The 12,886-nt window shown below is 32.3% G+C and overlaps 1 protein-coding gene and 1 pseudogene across 1 annotated transcript in view; one reads left to right on the top strand and one right to left on the bottom strand.

Annotated features, from left to right (window-relative positions):
* Positions 1-12,886, bottom strand: part of LRP1B (LDL receptor related protein 1B) — a 1,708,438-nt gene that overhangs the window by 1,345,183 nt on the left and 350,369 nt on the right. The window lies entirely within an intron of this gene.
* LOC111736126 lies at positions 4,569-4,687 on the top strand (annotated as a pseudogene).

The raw sequence follows: 12,886 nt of genomic DNA, 5'->3' as shown, positions 1-12,886 counted from the left end.
TGTGCTTTTTTAGTATCCAAGCTCATTACCTCTTTGATCCAAGATGCAGGATAACATCCTGGTTTCTAGCCACTCAAGCCAGACTGCCTAGTTCAAAGTTAGAATACACCACTTACAAACAGTATGACCTTATACTAAATTACTTAACTGTTCTATATCTTAGTTCCTTTATCTAGGAAATAGAGATACAAACCTCATTAAGCTGCTGTATAGGATAGTTATTATACATAAAACATTTAGATTGGTGTCTGAACATATTTTTCTCAAAGCAATCTTCAATATAGATTTTGGTTTTTCTATGGCATATGACAATATCTTCTCCATTTTTGAATCCCTCTATTCTAGTTTCTATGAGAACATTCTCTTCTGGCTCATCTCCATTTTTCTCACTATTTATTTACAATGTTTCTTTCTTTTATTTCTGAGAGAAGAGTTCCCAGCCTCTGTTCCCCCATTCAGTGTGGTATTGCTGAAGTTAATCTCATCAATTAAGGTTAATGACTTTCTCATATCAGAGTTTCAGACTCAGCTAGTTATCCTATTGCAGAACATTTGAAACCATTATCTTTTCTCTGCTCCTATTCCAATTATCAATAGAAGTTGTCAGTCACAGTGTTGGGAACTTATTGTCAAAATTATAATTTTTAAAATCTGTAACTCTTTTAGAATATAGAAATCACCCAGAATCTTAAAATATAACTTTATATATAAAAATGATTCTTTTCTTTTTTCATGTGAGAGACAGGGCCTCTAGTTCTTTTAACATGACAAGTCCAATATATAATGCTAAAATTAAGGTGTACAAATTTTCATTTGACTCATCAAAAGCCTGGTTCTACCAATCCTTTCTCTTTCTGTAGGCTGTAGTATTTTTGGATACATGCTGTTTAAGCATCATCAACTGGGGATTTATATTTAGTTCAAGTAGCTTACCCCTATAACTAATTTCTGCTTACAGAGTCAATCCACAGAAATATCAGTGAGAAAAATGCACACAAAATTCTCACCAGTGAGTAAGTTGGCAGAATTTGAAAAGAGGAGGATAGTCCCAATAGACTTTTTTTCAGAAATTTTAAAATACAGTGGCCATTATTATGGGGCAGACAATATTATAGCCATTGCAGCAGAAATAAAGTCACCTTAACGTGTCATTTAGATAACAGGTTTCGAAGATTTAATTATAACCTGATTGTCAAAGTAACTAAAGAAGTGGGGGGTGGGGGGAACAACTATCAATCAAAGTGGATTGAGGCATAACTGAAACATAAGAAAAAAGAGTAAAAGTGACAGATCTCAGCATCACCAACCCACTTTCTATTAAGAAAAAAAAAAAAAAAAAAGCACCTTAGCAGTTGGCCTTCGAATATTTTATATTCCAATTCCAATGGCAAGGACCTACCTAATGTGAAGATGGATGGTGGGAGTTGTAGCCAAGGACTCTAAGTACTCTGATACTTTTGGCAGGATGGTTGTACAAGGCTATGCTTGCCTGAAGCTATTAAATGTTCTACTATTTTAGGTTCATTTATTCTGGTTCCAGACCAATAGTCTGATTATGATTTGACTTTTATTGCAAGAAAATGTTTTAGATATGAGAACGCAAGTGTCCAATTCTCTAAATTCATTTATTAATGTGAGTTAATGTTTCATTTGATTGTTTTCCTGTAAATGTCTGTCCACAGACAGAAAAGTCATTGGTCCTACAGACTTTCTTCATATAACATAAAATTAACGTTCCAATCTGTGTCGCCTTAGTTCTTAGATCAGGTCCTTAGCATCTTTCATCTGGAATGCAATAATAGCCTTCTAGATTCTTGTCTATGGTCTTAACTCCTTTCAATCCATCATTTACAATGTTTTCAAAATGACCTTCTTCAATTGCAAATCTTATCCTTTTTTCTACTTGCTTAAATTCCTTTAATGTCTCTCCACTGCTTACAGAATAAAGTTTAACTTGCTTAACTGGGCTCAAGGCTCTTCCTGATCTACCTATCACTTACATTTTCTGTCATATCTCCTAAAATAATTCCTGTACCATCACCGTCATCTTGCTTGGAGGTTTTCAAATATGTTATGCTTTTTCGCAACTCCATGCTTTGGGGCATGCAATTCCTACTACTAGAAATGGCCTTCCTCTCCTTTTTGCTTGCCTAAAAACTAGTCAGTGTTTTCATCTTTACGTGATAGTCAAGACTCGCTAAAAATATTCTACTGCCAGATGACTCTTTTCTCCATGTCTCTGTTGTATGTGCATCATAATAGAAACTATGATGCTTAATTGTACTTATACTTTATATATCTGCCTTTATTTTATTATGAACTTACTGGGTTTAGTGACCACATCTTACTCATCTTTACAGTTGCAGTACTTATATTTTCCCTATTTTAGGTAATTAGTTTTTGTTGACTGAAATAACCAGTGAGGTGACAATTAGATCTTGAAATAAAAATAAGTAAATAACCTTTATTAACTGCTTACTATAAACCAAAAACAACACTGAATCTATTTTAATTAACTGAGGGTTAATCTCTAGATTACCTGTGAGGAAAACAGAAGCAAATAAATACAGAAAATAAAAATTCTAATAATATAATCAAATTTGGAAATCTAGTAAACTGAAAACATTAACAGTAGCAATAAATTTAAATGAAAATACATAAGCTATATAAACTGCAGGTTCATGATTCTAAATTTAACACATATTTATCTTAACATCAGAATCTCTTTTCATACAAAATATATTTAAAACATTCTATTAAAAATAGAGAGTAAGAGAGAGTGAGAAGAAGATATTTAAGAAAACAGTAATAGGCCATTTCTATTGTCAATATGCTTTATATTGGCAATGGTTTTTAATGAGATTATGATTTTATTTTTATTTTTAAAATGACATTTACTTTTCTTCTGGTTTCTGGGCATTTGTGTTTGTGGTTAAGTTTCAGTTCTGCTTTTAAAAATATTTCTTAAAGGCCCCTCTGACTATCATCTCCTTGGCATTACAAAATGCTCTTGAGAGCTGTTTGGATGTAACAAGTGCTGCAAACTGCTGGTGAATAGGCCTTAGAATTGCACAAACAGCAAACAAAAGCATTTTATAATAACAAAGATAGAAACAGGGGAGTTTTTATGAATATGTTATTAAGCACCTGCACTGTAGTTCCTAAACTGGAGCTATTTGAAGAGAACGGATGCTAACTTTTGGCCAGGATTGATGTTTTTAGAGAAAATGTGTTTATTTGTTTTTACAACTAAATTAACTTAAATTACCATATGAAACTATGCTTTTCCTCAATACCTATTTGAATGTTGAAATCTCTTATAACTTAGTATCCTCTAGCCTTATACCTTCACAGGTAGAAAGGGTCTGACCTTGGAGAAGCACTAAAAATTATTTTTTATACTGGGAGTTATTTGTTTGTTTAAGAAATGAAAAATATCCTTCTGAAAGACAAAGCCTAGCACAGAGATAGGTGTGTTGGGATTTACTGTTCAGAAGAAAAGATGTAGCAATGAAATGCAGGTAGTATAAGAGAAGAATGGGTAAAATATTCAGGAGTCAGAATGTAGAGACCATTAAAGGGAGAACGGCTCAATCTCTCTAAGCCTGTAAAGAAAGTCTGAGGAAGAAATTAGAAGGTTTGTGAATAGGATCCATACAATATTTTCTACCATTAGACAATAAAGCTCTAAGCAAATTAGGGCAATGATTCAAGCAGGATCAGAAAAAAAAAAAAAAAAAAGTTTTGCTGTTGTTGTTATTTTCAATAGACTGTTTCAAAGGTTGAGGAATGCAGTTTATCAAACAACATTTAGTGAGAGCACTGTATTATATCACTCATTGGAAGATAAAAGTAAAGTGTGATTGCTACTGTGTTGTTAATCAGTCCTAATAGAATTTAATATAGCAGGATAGTCAGTGAGGAAATCTATTTCTTTTCCTTCTTCAGAGTTTGACTTATTGGGGTTGAGCAAATATGGATATTTTAAAATCCTAATCTCTTATATCAAAATTATGAAAACCAAGCAGAAAAAGCATGTCATCTGGATCCAGACTCAATTGCTGTGAAGGCCAACATGGCACTAGAAACAACACCTCCTTGAAAAGAATGTTAACTTCCAGCCAGAATCAAGATCTGTAGAAAATTTTTTTTTTTTTAAATTAAATTATGTAATGGTGGAAAGAGATGGGAATTATACATGGGATCCTAACCCAAGTCAAAGATTGAGATAGAAGAGGGCATCTGGGTTTATGATGCTGGAGATATGGAGAGTTCTTCTAACTCAGCCTCTCTAGAGGCAGACAGTTCCTGGAAAAGAGCTTAAATAAGTTAAAGAGCAGAACATTGAAAACCCAGAACTAATTGGTGTTCATTGCCCAAACTGAGTATGAAATTGCTTCCCTTCCTCCATTATTACTCAAATTGGGGTTGTAAGATGCACTAGTGACATGGCAATGAATGCAGCTTATAGATGATCTAATGAGTTGAATTTTGTCTCTCAGAAAGATATGTTAAAGCCTTAACCTCCAGAGTCTGTAAATGTGACCTTATTTAGAAATAGGATCTTAGTCTATGGCCATTCTACCCTTAACACACCCGATCCCATCTGATCTCGGAAGCTAAGCAGAGTCGGGCCTGGTTAGTATTTGGATGGGAAATCACCTAGGAAGACCAGGTGCTATAGGTGTGAAATAAAAAAAAAAAGAATCTTTACAAATGCAATTAAGTTAAAATGAGGTTATCATGGAAAGCCCTAATTCAATATAGAATACCATGGTATTTTGTTCAATTGTTGCTCTTATAAGAGGAAAATTTGCACAGAGAGACACACAGATATAAGAATATCATGTGAAGCCACAGACACAGAGGGAAAATGACGATATGAACATGAATGCAGAAACTAGAGTAATATTTCCATAAATCAAGCAATGTCTGGGGGCTACTGGAAGTTGGAAGAGGTAAGGAAGGATCCTCCCCCCACAGGCTTTGGAGGAACATGGCCCTGTCAACACCTAGATTTCAGACTGTCACTTCCAGAACTATGAGACAATAAATTTGTTGTTTTAAGTCACCTCATTTCTTATACTTTAGTATGGCAGCCCTAAGAATCTAATACAGATACCAATGTTATGACAGCACCAACAGCAACTCTCTACAGTGGCAGAAGATGAGATCAGTAGTGAAGCTTCTTTGAACTTTGAACTTCTCAAAGTTTGTATCACCTCTTCTCAGAGGGTCAATAGCAGTTAAGGTAAACAATTTCTTCAGAGGAGACTTATATGAATTCCAGTGGTACCAGGAGATGTCTTATAATTATCGCAATAGGAGAGACAACATTCTTTCTAACGAAGAATTATGAAATGCAGAATAGTAGAAACAGCTTAGAAAGTGACCATAGATTTCCTCTGGGCTCTCAGAGTGGTCAAATCTTCAAAGAAATATCACTAGAGGGTCAGTTTTCTCCTAGATAGGAAAGGAACAATCTTCTCCAAGATAGATAGACTTTTCTGTATACAGAAGTTACCCACAGTTCAGCTACTGCTTACTAAGGACTTAATGCTTATTAGGATATAGAGTTTCTCAAGCAAAAGTCACAGAGAATCCCTCCTCAGGGGACTGAGGGAGTTCGTCTCGAAATAGAAAACGTAGTTTTCAACTTCAAGAGAGGCAATACTTTATTGACTTAAGGGGGAGATTTGCACGTAATCCATGTAATAGTAAGGCTGGTAGACCCTCAGATTGACCTAGTTTACCCTGTCATGTTGTATATGAGAAAATCAAGGGCTAGAAGACTGCACCATTTTAAGCAACTTGAGTTTCTGTCTCATGCTTTCTCACATTGTAGCACAATGTATCATTTGTAAATGATGTTAGAGCTCTTCTGGCTGATGCCAATGTTGATCCAGTTATTGACACGGACTCATATTAAGTCATTCTGCAAACTAAATTTCTTCAAATGCTTCACTAATATTCCTTAGTAGGAGGCATCTGTCTTAAAAAATAATTTATTTTTATTTCCTGTAGGAGACTTGCTGCTTTGGGTTATCATAATAGAGAGTTTACTGTCCCCTTAGTATATCCAAGTTAGTTTTCATATTACTGGTCAGTTCTCTAGGCTACTTTTAAAATTCAACTAGGAGAATTACTAGAATTCCTTCTTTATAACTGTTGATCCTTTAATGCAAAGATACAATCTCCAGGAAGAAAAATTATTTTGTTTAAAATTAAAAATTATTATAATTAAAAATATTTATTATCCAAAAATCAATACTACTTATTATGTTTCAAGAAATACAAAGTTAGATAATGTAGATATGGGAAAATAACAAATTTCTATATTAGTCCTGAGAATAATTATCTAAAAATGGTAAAAGAGAAAAAAAGTTCTATTATGCTAAATTAAATTTTCTCATAACTGTCAAGTTTTTTTTTTTTTTTTTTTTTTTTGTTTTTTTTATCCTGGCTCTCTTGCTCTTCCAACAACAGAGACAAATTTTCAACTTATACAAAAATCTTAATGCTTTAATTATCAGATGAAATCTGAAAATCTATCTTATTTCTATAGCATACACACATACACACACACATACACAATGTAGAGCCTCTGGGTACATACAGTTGAACAGGTTACACACAGTAAAACCTCAAGACACACTACTGTCCTCATATTAAAAAAAGTTAAAAAGGTAAAAGGTATCACTTTCTGTTGTAGAGCACACAACCAACAAACAGGACACAGTAGCCTCCTGAAATATATAGCTGAACAAAAAGAAAAATAAAACTTGGATAAATCTTACCTTTTTTTTGGAGCTGACAATTTTATGCACAATTTTTAAGTTGATAAGCTACATCATATTCTATGCTTAAAAATGTTTTATTAGAAAATGTCTTTTCTAACAAAGACAAGTAGATATGATAGTTCTACTTTTAATTTTTTTATTTCTCAATGAGCTCTCTTTCATAAAGCTGCTAAATATAATTTCATTTCATATAAACAGCTAAAGCTGCAAAAATGTCTACAGAAAAATGTTGACATTATACTTGATCCTTTTCAAATTGCATGTAATTAGAAAATGCCTACATTTTTGAAAAGGATAATAAAATGAGTAAAAAAGAGATGATCTGCTTTTAATGTCCCCCCCCTCCACACACCCTCAGTTTGGAACAAAACACCATGACATGCAATTTTTATTACACATATAGTCACACAAACACATGCACACTCACTTGGAAAGTAGGAGTATAAATAAATGTCTACTTCTTACTCAGAGCTGAGAGGAAACAACAAAAAGCTAAAACATCATTTGTGACCCTGATATAAAATTAAAAACAAGCAAAAATCTCAGGAGCAGATTAAAATAACCCTAAAAATTTTAGCTGACATCTGAGGATAAAATTAAAATGATTTAAACTTTGTTTTTTGTTCTATTATCCTTTCTTTCTCTAAGTGCTAATCTCCCAAAGGGTGGCACTTCACTGCTTATACTACTTTGCTAAACAGTTCATTAAACAAAATCTCCGGTACAGAAAAGCCAAACAATATTTAAATCCAAAGTAAATAAATGAATAAATAAAAATAAACAGATACATGCCTATGAGAAGATATTTTTTTCATTGTCTTGTTTCAGGAGGCAAATACCCGGGTTTTGTTTCATAGCAGCAAATGTAGTACTGCGGAAAGAACATGAATTCTGGAGAGAGCTGGGAGTTGTGGTTCTAGTCCACATTGCCAGTATGCCTTCCAGCAAATAACCTCACATAGACCTCAGTTGCCTCATCTGAAAAGTGAGGTAAAACTCTTTCTTCACTTGAGAGGTTGTTTAAAGAACATAATATGATGAAACTTTTTCTGGCATTTTTACACTATTAATATACCAGTTTTGATCAGTACTACAGAATAAGGGATATGCAGAAGTTATTTAAAATATATACCATAGCGAGGGAAAGAGAATAACTTACTTGTTCACATGCCAGAACTCTACTGAACCCATACCACTCACCCTTTCTGAAATATATTTTCTGACTGAGTTTAGCAAACTACAAGTGTTTTTCTCCTCAAAGCATAGCTCAAGATTCATATCCTTAACGAAGTCTGTCCAGATTAAACACCGTATAAATCAAATCATTGTGGCAACATTCCCAGAATATATAAAGATTCAGCACAAATCAATTTTGGAAGGATATAAGGTATAACAATGAAAAGCTAAAAAGTAAAAAAAATAATAATAATAAACTGGTTTGAGAACACCTGAAAGAGGGTATTTTAGCTTCTAAAAACCATCATTGTGTCATTAATTGATATTAGGTCTATATAATGCCATCTCCTTTTCTGGTAGGATAACTGCACTGGTAGATCATAGAAATGACATATTTTATATTTTCATTTTAGTAAGATATTCAGTAATACTTCCCATGAAATCATTATCACAAGGTTGACAAATGTTGACTCATGGCCAACAGTATGGAATAAGGATAACGGAGGCTTCCCCTAGGAAGTTCATGACACAACTTTATACTTCAATGTAATCAATATCCATATACTTATTACGAATGTTGCTGGGAACACAGAAAATATTCTGATCAAATTTGCAAACAATATAATGCTAGGGCAATAGCTAGTATAAAAAAGAATTACAATTTTTTTTTTTAATTTCCAAAACTAGAATTAAAAGCTCAAATTAAGACAAAACAGAATAAAATAAATGTAAAGCTTTACACTTAAATTAAAAAGTATAACACAGATGTGAGCTTAATACCCTCGAGGCATGGCTGCAAAACTACATATAAACGACGCTCCTCTCTTTAAACAATGATCCTAAGTTTATCACAGTTTGTTTAAATAATTTTGCTGAACATCTTTCATGATGGAAAAACTCAGAAGTCAAAAGTTTGTGGAAGCAGAGATAAGTTTGTTCTAAGAAGGAAAACCTACTCTTTATTTTTTTACTCTACTTTTTATTTACACCTGAGTCAGGCAAGAATGCAGCAAAAGATTATCTTAAACACTAGGTAGAACCAGACAGAATTGGAGAGGATATAAATAATATGCAAGCAGGAGTCTTATGATCAATTACCACAAGTTGATATGGGGTCAGATAAAAACTCCATTCTAAATACAGAAACCGCTCGCGGTGCAAAGCTCTTTAGCTATATCATACATTAAAATTAAATGCTTAAACCAGACTAAAAGCCCTACTCTACAAATTGAGCAACAAGATGTTTCATTGGATATAATACTTTGTAGCTGATGAAAGTGTTTTTGTAGACTGTAAGAACACTAAAAATGCTGAGGTAGCAATATTAATTATACAATTCATTGTAAACCACTATGATTATAACTCTGCTAGAATACGCTGTTTAAAAGAAACTTCCTAAAAGCATTTTTTTTTTAAGTTTTCTATAACTTTCAAAAGATTTTGTCTGAGTGTGGTAGGCAAGAAGTGGTATTTTCTTCATTCTGCTTTTATATATTTTCTAAATTATTTATCATTAGATAATAGCAATAAAACTTATGTCTATTGCTGACTATTGTTATATACTGTATTCATTGTTCTACTTGCATTATCTCATTTAATTCATGCAAAAATCTCATGAAATAGTTACTTCATTATTCATTTTTATAAATGAGAAAACTGAGATGTGTGAAACTATCTAGATTAATGACTGCACATTCATTATTATTATTATTATTATTATTATCATTATCTAGGATTGAGCTCTTGATTCAATATCTGGCAATTTATTTTGAAAGTGCAAATTCTTAATCACCTGCAATATAAAAGGATGCACAGCACAGTCCAGTTTATAAATCATAATGATTATACCATAGCTAATTTACAGCTCATAGTTTAAAGTACCTATGTCCTACATTTTATATGTTGAGATGATTAGACATCACCTATTCCCAAATCATTGATATTATTTTATCAATTTGGCCTTGGACAAATTTTATAACATCAATGAATCCTAATCCTTTATCTAAAAGTAACACTTAGCATATACAAATTTTATAATAATTAGAAATAATATGCATAAAAGGGCTAGATCAAAACCTATAAGCATCCAGAATTATTATTATTGTTGTTTGTGGGAAACTGTTTTTCCTTACAATTTATAAAAAATTATTTTCTAACAAAAATTCTCTAATTTATTTGTTCTTCTATTATAGGACACAAATGAAAAATATTTCAATAAGTGCTTTCTTCCTTTTGACAAGCACTCATTTTATTGATCCTGATGTGGCCAAAGTTGAACACAGCCCAGTGCCCTATATATGGTCTATGATAAAAGGAACCTTCTCTGGTCTCACCTATCTCACCCCAGATATTATCCTTTTGATGTCATTCTGTTATTCTGGAGTTTAGCTTTTATAACTTGGTTTATATGGCACCATTAGAACAAGTTCACAATGGCTGGTGACAGTTTCATTCTTTATCATGAACGAAGGGATATGCTAGGTTTCCATGGTAGAAGCATTCTGACCTTTTCCAGTGAAGAAGGCCTTGAGTTGTAGACTTCCAAATAGAAGAAAACGTCCAGGGTTATTGTAGGCCTTGACTTCTGGGAAAGCAACAAATTTCTGAGATCTCTTTGCCTTGATTCAACAATTCATTATCTCCCAGAAATAGTAGCTTTTAAAACTGCTAAGAGGCTGCTGTATTCTTTTAGAAAGAAGGAATACTTCCAACCTGGATATGAATGCTTAAACCCTTATATTAAAATCAATAGGCTTAACTTTACTGTCTATATCTGTAATCAATATGAGAATGGAATGTAAATATTTTTATAAAATAAATTTAGAAAAAAACTAAATTTCAGATAAAAACTTGGTCTTTTATAATAAGCTCTCCAAATGTTTCAAAAAAAAGGTTTTTCATTCTTTCCTTATACAGTTGGGAAATTATTGAAATGATTATGAAAAATTTGATTGCAATTTATGCTTGATGTAAAAAACCAATCATTTCAAACTTTTAACCAGACTCTATAGTGTATAAGTGTGTGATAATTTATAGAGATAATTCTATCATCCTAGATTTATTTTATTTGCTTCATTGACATAAAGGATTAATTTAAGAAATTAACTCCAAACATGAAAACAATACAAACCCAGTGTGTTACCAAATATGTCAGAGGCCTGTGTTGACGACAAAAAATGACACTATTCATGAGTATATAGTGGGTAAATAGCTATATCTATTTATAGTTTTCATATCTGAATCTAAATATTGGAGTATCTCTATCAAACTTATATTTGAATGACAGCATTCAACACTATGAGGAACTTGATTTATTAGGCACATCTTCCATGTGTAAACGGCAATTTTACTTAGATCAGTGAGATGGGAAGAGTAGAGATGAGAGGATACTATGGAGAATGGAATTGAGTCAGATCCATGACAGATGGAATACCAGAAGGAGATTTTGACTTACACAACAGGGAAAAGGCTGACTTAACTGAAGTTCTAAGTTTTAAATTTTGTATGAAGCCTGGCTTTACATATTGAGAATCGAAGGAGAAGATTAAAGATAATAATGCCTAGCTTGAGAAATTTGTCACTATTTGAACCAGGATGTCAGTTAGGTGATATTTTTTATTGTCATAAAGGTATGAAATGAAGCTACTGTGTAACACTCATGATCTTGAATTAATAACCCAAAGAAAGCCAAGTGCTGGTAAACTAAAAGACTGGTTTAGCAAGTCAATAGCTAGTGAAGACTTGGTGAGGGAATTATAATAAAGTCACAATTTTTTTTTTATTGTTGTTACTAATTTTGAGAAAAAACAAATATACGTTTAGTCTATTTCTTAGTAGAGATATACACTCTTTTACCTTTTGCCAGAGTGATATACCAACTCTTCACTGAAGCCCCACATGTATAAAAACTTGGGGAGGTCTTCTCTTTTCCATAACTCCATTGTTCATGTTCATGCCATCTGGAAGATATCCCACCTCTATCTGTTATGATTAGCCTTTATTTCCAGAAAAATGCTTTTGGTTAAAAATAGTTTTCAAATGATATCAGGTATCCCTGCATTTTCAAGTCGCTTACTATCCTCAGGACTAAGCTGGATATTAATTCCCAATCCAGTCTTTTATAGCTTCTTCCCTTTGAAAATCAGTGTAGTAATAAGTAAATGAATGAATGAATGAATGAATGAATAAACATTTCTCCTCTCTCTTTGCCTCTGGAATCCACTGCTAGTTCTTTTTTCAAGTGCTTCAAGCATCAGCATCAGTATTATTGCATTCACACTTCTAAAGAAGAAAAACAAAGAAAACCTGCCACACTCTCTCAAAGCAACATAAATGTTCTGTTTTGCTATTTAATTATAATAGTTTAAAAAAAGCAATGTATCTGTGAGATAAGTATAATTATATCAGATACATATTTTTTAAATACTGAAAGTTTTAAATTTTGTTATATAATGGTACCCAAACTGAGAATAATTTTATAAATTTTGCTTTTTTCATTTATGGAAAATGTAAGAAAATCAGTGTTATGAAAGATTCGTTAGAAAAACACAACTAGTAAAATATAATGTAAATTGATTTATAGAAATAAAAGTGATTAGGTGATTAGGCAGCATTTTCAAATTATCAGGAAAGAAACTCAATATACTTGTCTTTGAGTTTTTTTCTCTAGATAGTATATTAAAAGGGGGAATGTGGCTATACTTTATAGTTGTTATTTGAACTCTGAGCATTTTAAAATTTTCAGATTTAAAAAAAATTGTCAAAAACAATTGAATAAGAATTTTGAAATATTACAAATGACATTAAGAAATAAGTGCTTATAGACTAATTTTCTTTACTGCGAACTTACCTCTTAAGATCTTTTTGAATCAATGGAATCTTAGAATATGTTGAATACTAAGATAAATGTG

This window comes from Pteropus vampyrus, unplaced genomic scaffold, assembly GCF_000151845.1.
Source record: "Pteropus vampyrus isolate Shadow unplaced genomic scaffold, Pvam_2.0 Scaffold17, whole genome shotgun sequence".
Lineage (NCBI taxonomy): Eukaryota > Metazoa > Chordata > Mammalia > Chiroptera > Pteropodidae > Pteropus > Pteropus vampyrus.
This window is presented reverse-complemented; position numbering and strand designations above follow the sequence as displayed.